Source organism: Prionailurus viverrinus, chromosome F1, assembly GCF_022837055.1.
Source record: "Prionailurus viverrinus isolate Anna chromosome F1, UM_Priviv_1.0, whole genome shotgun sequence".
In the NCBI taxonomy this organism is placed as follows: domain Eukaryota; kingdom Metazoa; phylum Chordata; class Mammalia; order Carnivora; family Felidae; genus Prionailurus; species Prionailurus viverrinus.
Genome location: NC_062577.1, coordinates 7,222,110 through 7,229,534, shown reverse-complemented (window position 1 = coordinate 7,229,534; position 7,425 = coordinate 7,222,110). Strand labels below are relative to the sequence as shown.

The 7,425-nt window shown below is 52.1% G+C and overlaps 1 non-coding gene across 1 annotated transcript; it reads right to left on the bottom strand.

Moving 5' to 3' along the window:
- Positions 1–5,216: 5,216 nt before the first annotated feature.
- On the bottom strand, positions 5,217–5,349 carry LOC125155891 (small nucleolar RNA SNORA52). The gene has a single exon (XR_007148407.1). It is a non-coding gene; the product is annotated as a small nucleolar RNA SNORA52 (small nucleolar RNA).
- Between the last annotated feature and the right edge of the window lie 2,076 nt (positions 5,350–7,425).

Here is a 7,425-nt window from a genome sequence, read left to right as displayed (position 1 = left end):
CAGGAGAAAGGGATGTTGGATACACCAGAGAAGAGACATGGAAACAATTCTCTGGGCTCAGAGCTTCCAGGAGACAAAGAAAAAACAAAGCTTTACCCAGGGACAGGACAGTTTCATAATTCATCCTCATGACTTCCCGGTAGAGGGCCTTTTGTTGCTCCGTCAAAACTTCCCACTCCTCATCGGAAAAATATATGGCCACCTCATCGAATAGGGCCGGCACCTGGAACAGGGAACAACTAATAGGCATAAGCAGACACAGACTCACACACCTTCATCTCACAGGGGAGGGGCTCTGACCGGGGGACACGGTCCATCCACACTCACTAGGCGAGTGGAGGCACAACAAGGACACAGCACAGGTCCCGCACGCCCTGCTTAGGGTCGCTTACCGCCTCGGTTCACGGAGGAGGAGAGCAGCACCCTGAGAAGAAAACTCCCCAGCAGTGATCACCAGATCGGGACACACGCTGCAGGGCCAGCCGATCTGGGCTCAGCCCCGGCTCCAGATTCAGGAGCAACTGCCCCCAAGTAAAAACCCTGAGGCAGTTCCCCCACCAAAATACACACACCCAGCCACCCCCTGCCCTCCCCCAAGTCACAGATCCCTGGCCCGGCATAAGGGTGGGGGGGGGGGCAGCTCCTGGGCACCGTTCTCCATTTCCTGGGGTTCCAGCTCTAGCATTTGACTCAGAACCCAAAGCCCAGGGAGGAGCCAGTGAGAGAGGGGGCCTCATCCTGCCTTTTCCAATCTGCAAGAGCAAGAGTAGGAGGAGAGGAGAGCTAATTAGAGCTTAAATTTATGTAACGAAACAGCAGAGCAAACTAGTTTGCTCTGATGCCTAGACCTTCGGCCAAGGACAAAGGCGGCTCTCCTTCCCTCTCCCCACTGACCCCGCTCCCCCACCCCTGTGGGAGGGGCCGGGCCACCCAAACCAACCTCCTCTTGTTTACTCGACTCTGCTCTTCTTTTTGCCATGTCGTTTCTTTCAGTCATGAAAAATCCCACTCCAAAGTTCGTCATATTCGGCGGTAAGAAATCACTGGGCCGGGGTTTCAGGATTACTGCTTTCAAAGCTATTCCCCGGGGCCGAATCCAGAGCCTGGGTGATCATGAGACTGTTTTTTCACCAGCTTAGGAAATTAGCATCTGCCCAGTGTGTAGCTTCTTCAGGTGTCCGGCCATCAGTCACTTGGACACACTGGACTTTCTCCTTATTCCCCAAGTCCATGTCCTCCCTTCCCACTCACAGCACTCTACAAGTAGGGAGTACTTCCCAGGAAAGGCTGTGTCTGCTTCATCTGTTTTCCCCGACAACCTCATTTCACCAAGGAGGAAACGGGCTCGGAGAGGCCTTGTTGCTACTGTAAGTCACACAGCCAACAAATGGCAGGGTTGAGATGTGGACCTAGCACCGTCTGAGTTCAAGGCTCTAGCTCCTACAAAGAGCAAAGTGGCCTCCCTGGCGACCAGCCCTTCACTCTCCCCTACCTCCGCGCTCAGTGGTTCTCAGCGCTTGCTGTTTCCTGAGCAAACCATTCTTTTTCCTTTCGTGTCCCCCCCACATGGCTCTCCCACTGCCTCAGAGGTCCTCCCCATTCTTGGCTTGGCTGACACCCACCCACCCACCTTCCAAGACTTAGCCCAGATGTGCCGTTCCCTGGGAAGCTCACCCTGACGTTGGTTGTGCGCCCACTACACATCCCTGTGGCACCCTGGGCTCCACACTACGGTGGCACTTATCACAACGCAGTATTCTCTTGGTTTACTTGTCTGCTTCTTACAGTAGAATTCAAGCTCATTGAGGGCAAAACCTATGTTTATTCCATCTCCCTAAACTTAGGACACTTCTTGTAGATAGTAATCACTTAACAAAGTATTTTTTAAGTTTATTTATTTATTTAGAGAGAGCCAGAAACAGTGTGAGCAGGGGAGGGGCAGGGAGAGAGGGAGAGAGAATCCCAAGCAGGCTCCTCGCCATCAGCACAGAGTCCGATGCAGGGCTCGAACTCACAAACCACAAGACCACGACCTGAGCCGAAACCAAGAGTTTGACCGGCTGAGTGAGCCACCCAGGTGCCCCCCAAATGTATATGTGAATAAAAGATTTAAGCAAACGATATCCAAATTTCCTTTCTCTTGTTCCACTTAGAATAGTTTCAAATACTCATTAAATTCAGTCTCTTACGAAACCAAGCTTCCTCTTTGGAGTAAGTGTGAAATACTAGGAGGTAAGAAGGGATGAATCTCCAGGCTTTCCTCAGACCTTCATCAATCTGGAAAGCCTGTCAGCCAGGAATTTTCCACCCCACCCCTTCTCACTTCCCAGCCTTTTGAACAACTCTCCTTTTGGCCTTTTCTCTCCCTAGGAAATTCCAGATCCAGGCCATACCTATTTATAGTCCCTTTCCCTTTGCTGATAAAACGGGACACGGGACTGGTTACGCCTGTCATTTCAGAGGGGCTACCGACACTCACAGAAGTAAAACGTCCTAGGCCTGGTAAAAATCTCAGGAGCCCCAAAGTTGTACGGTGGCTGGAGGGTGACTGGTGCCAGATTCACGTCCTCATATTTCTGGCTGAGCCACAGAGGATCTTCAAACAAGCCCACATTATACTCCGAGACGCACAGTCCAGTGGCTTAGAAATTCTCCTCACAGCAACCCTCTGTGAGAAGTGAGCGAGCCTTCAGCCAGGCCCCGTGGCGCAGGCCTCCTCTCTCCCCACAGAGGCTTTTTATCCGGCTGAGCACAGCAGAAGGTAAACAGGGCCTGCCCCGGGCAACACTCCGAAGTCGGGAGGCCCTTTCTTGGCCTCACAGGTAGGGACCCTCCATCCCTGTCCTCCTCCCTTCCCTCAGAAGACCCAGGATGCATCAGATAGGTGTTCTTCCTTCGGCTTGCAGGTACTGCCCTGCTCTGCCGGCAAGTGGGCATTCCAGAGCCCATCTCCAAGGGGAACTGTCAGGAAGTACCTACACCCCGCACAGCCGCACGCTGGCGAAGCTGTGTAACGAAGGTCTCAGAGCAGACGGCCGTTACCAGTGCACGAGAGAGCATCTGCGCGGGGCACTCCCTCTTGCGTGTTGAAATAATTATCTTATTGAATCCTTGAAGTAAGAATAAAGAAATGGGAATCACTACCCCACTTCTATGGGTGAGGAAGCAGCTGCTAAATGACTTGCCCACAGTCACAGAGTCAGAAAGTCTGACTCCAGGGGCGCCTGGGTGGCTCAGTTGGCTAAGCGTCCAACTTGGGCTCAGGTCACGATCTCGCGGTTCGTGAGTTCAAGCCCCCGCATCAGGCTCTGCGCTGACAGCTCAGAGCCTGGAGCCTGCTTCGGATCCTGTATCTCCCTCTGTCTCTGTCCCTCCCCCACTCGTACTCTGTCTCCCGAAAAAGAATAAACGTGAAATAAATAATAAATAAATAAACAGTCTGACTCCAAAGCCCAGACTTTTTCAGCAGGCCACTTAGCACGCAGACTGTAGTGAGCCTTGGCCCTCTCGAGAGAGACGGGCAAGGGACCTGTCCCGCAGAGCTCGTGGGGAGAGAACCACACCCCTCAGCACTGCTCACCACGCCCTCTGGCTGGCCGGCCCCGGGGCCTGCCCTACTTCTCTCACCTTCTCTGCTTCCAGCTCCGGGAGCTGTTCCAACTCTGCACAGGAGCGTTCCTCTCGGGTGCTTCTGTTCCTGCTTTCCCCGTGTCTGGGGTGCAAGCTCTCTCTCCTCCCTTGGCCAGTGCCACTTATGAACGAGACTCAGTTCAGGGTACATTCCTCTTTTTCTCTACTTGAAACTCTATTTCTATTCCAATTCTCCTGTGGAATATTATCCTGATATACAGCATAGTTCTTATGTTGGAAAGGCTTTTGTTGATCACCCTAACACAATTCTCTACAACCAAAATACATATTTAAGGAACAGATTCATTTCTTTTCTTTCCCTAGTTCAATGCCCTAGAACAGGGTTTTTCAACATCAGCACTACGGACATTTTGGGCCAGATAATTCTTTGTCATGAGGGCTGTCCTGTGCATTGGAGATGTTTAGCAGTGTCCGTGGCCTCTCCCCACGAGATGCCTAGTAGGATCTCCCACTCCCCAACCCCCACCCTTAATTGCAAGAGCCAAAAACGTCTCCAGATATTGCCAAATGTCCCCAGGAGGGAAATGGGCCTGGGAGCCAACCTGCCCACTGCTTAAGACCGGGTCCATGCTTGCCCCCTGAACAAAGCCTCTTGAGTTCTCCAGCTGAATGAGACCCTGCTCTTGAGCTGACTTCACCCCCTGCACTCTGAATATTGTACTATGAATTATGTTCACTTCCCCACCTTCCTCGCGAGACCGGCAACTCCAGGAGACTAGGGATCTCGTCTTAACACCACCACTGTGCTCAATAACCGCGGACAGGGGGCAGACTGCCTGGAGGCCACAAAAACCAGCCCCCCCCCTTCCAGCGACCTCCTTCCTTCCCAGCTAAGAGTGGCCTTCGCCTTGCTCCCTTCTCACTGTTCCGACAACACTTAAACGTCCACCTTTACTGCACCCATTTTCCAAGGTTCTCCATGCTATCTAGAGGTTCTGGGTTGGCCAATTTAGCCTTAAAGCCCAGGGTTTCTACTGCCTTGAGGTCTTGCTGCAGGCTAAATGGGACTGACTCCTGTCCTCGAAGGTCTCCCCAGCTGCGAGGATCGGAACTAGAGAGGCGGTGGGGGTGAGCAGAGAACACAAAAAGAAAATGGCAGTGCAGCCTACAGAGCCCGACTGAAAACCCAGAGCCTGGTGGTGCATTGTGTTTCATCGAGGTATGACACACATACAATAAAATGCACTGCTTTTAAGGGTCCAGCTTGAGAGACATTTATTTTTTTAAGAACACGTGTCAGCGTACATGTGTAACTTTGGGGCAAAGTAGATAACCTCTCTGCTCCCCAGTTCTCTTGTGCGGGAGGGGAGCTGGACCGGACATTTGGGAGAGCCATGTTTCTATGAACACCAATCTCCTACTGGAAACAAAGGAATAGAATGGATACTGATAATGTTCATACACAGGACTCGCCGGAGAAAAGGAATGCAACTTGTTGCATATTTAAAGTTTTTACCATTCATGCCTAAATGTCATGATGTCCGGGATGTACTGTGAATAATTATACACGATTATAAGGATAAATATCTCTTGCACTTACATCACTCCCCCCCCCCCCACCCCTGGGGTGTCCAGAAGTGCCCCGGGCACAGGCGCGCTGAAGCCTGTTCACTTTTCTGGGGAGGCTTCTACAGCTCTCTGGTGCACGAGCAAAACCTGGCAGGCCCCAGGCAGACGGGCGGGGATTAGGATGGGCCACGCTGCATTTATATTTTTATGAATTTACTCTAATTCTATCACACGCTTCTGTTTGGATATGTTCCATATTCTGTGCTGCCTACCACCCCAATCCCTCGATTCGGGCAGGTTGATAATGCCGCTCTCCTGGGTGTGCTATCACAAGACGTCCTCACACAAAGCCGACTGAAGCTCTCCTCCTGTCAGCTCAATGCCCCAGGTCTTATTTAAAAAGGTTCCCTTCAGCCAGCAGTGGGTGTAAAAGACTCTCTCCTTCCCAAACTTCAGTGACGTTCCTCTGGGCCCTCTTCCCTACCAGGCCTCCATGGGGGCTCCCCTCCTGTCCTCGGCCTGCCTGGCCCAGTTTTAGCAAGAAACCTGCTTTACTTTACCTTAGAAAGATTCCCCCACCTTTGACAGCTGATCACCCTAGTCTGCCTTTAGCAAGAATCCCCCTATTCTTGATGTCCCATCTTAGTAACTTTTCACCCACTCTGGATCCCTGGCTGGAAATCCCTGCTTGTCTCACTGTATTCAGTGTTGAGCCCCAGCTCTCTCCCACTGCAAGAGTCCCGACACCCATCTCAACAGTCCCGACCAATCTTCCTTACCGTCTTCACAAGCGTCAGAGTAATTTTTTCTTTAAGAGGTCAGCAAACATTTAGCTGGCGTCTGCAACGTGCCTGGCACTAAGTAAAACGTAGGCGATTCAGGGGCACAGGAGAGAGGCAAGCCTCTCAGATTTCCAGTCCAAACGACGATAAGCCACATGGCTGAAGAGACTGTTCCCATAACCAGCTCCATTCTTCGCAGTGCCTTTTAAAGCCACAGGACTGTTTTCTCAGGAATGCAAACATACCGGGCTGGGCTGGGCTATTTTTACTTCCTATGCTTGACTGAGGAGGAGACTTAAAACAAGCCTGGCTCCCAGACCTCTCCTCACAGCTGTGTGGACCCATCTTCCTACTTACCCAACCACCTTCTGAGCAGATCCGGACTTTCTGCATATCTGTGGGGCCATCCTCCAGTTCCCGACTCTGAATCTCTTCTTCCTCTTCTTCTTCTTTCAGGGTCAAGTTGAGAGTGTAGGCTGTGGAATCCATCTCTGCAAGCAAGATTCAGTTGAGAAAAATCAGGCACTAGTGTGAACTCTCCGAAGCCTGGGATGGGGGTGCCTGTGCAAACCTCTTATCCCCAAGCACTGTTCAGGCTGGAATAAGGGAAGGAAGAGTCAGGCCTGGGGAGGAAGGGCTTTAGGAAAAGCACCAGGAAGCTGGAAGGTGGCATATTAATTATGTTAAGAGGGGCTGCAGGCAGATAGCATACCTGACTGCCTTCATATATTAAAAAGGCTACCTGTGGAAGAGACCAGACTGGTTCTGTAGAGACCCAGGGGCAGAACGGGCTGGTGGGTAAACATTCCTGGGAGAGGTTTTAAGAGTGCTTTGAAAGGCAGAACTTTCTCACAGCCAGGGCCACCTGAACATGAAATAAGCGGCAGGAGAGGGGTGTTAGCTTCTTTACCAACGAAGATGTCCGAACACAGCCCGGACACTTGCTCAACTGGGTTCTCCCTACAGGCCAGTTAAGCACCTGGAAGTTGGCTGGCCCAGAATACCCATCACCTGGATTTTCCAAAGCTAAAGATTTTGTCCATGAGCCGGTTCAGAAAGTAGTCATTCTGCCTTAGGAGATTTTCCAAACCCGAGATTCAGTGACACACAGTGAGGTGTACGCCTGGATACCCGAGAAGGTGCAGAAATCTGTTAGGGCCCACCCCCACCGGGAAATGCCTCCGTGGCGAAAAGAATATTCTCTTGGGTCCAGCTGTAGGCCAATACAAAGGGCCGCGCTCCTGCCCTCTAGGGGCGCGGGCAACTCCTAGGTGTGGAGTGAGTGTGCATCTTGTGGGCCGCATCCTCCCGGGCTTCGAAAGAAAAGATCATTCCAGAGTTCAGTGTGCTTCTTCGGTATTGCCAAAGGGGACGGGCGAACACGGCAAGGCTAGGTCAGGGGCGGGCGGAAAAGGCTTCAGATCGCCGGAGCAGGGGCCCAAACTTGCCGCCGCCTCCCCCGCCCTCTCCCGGGCAGGAGGTG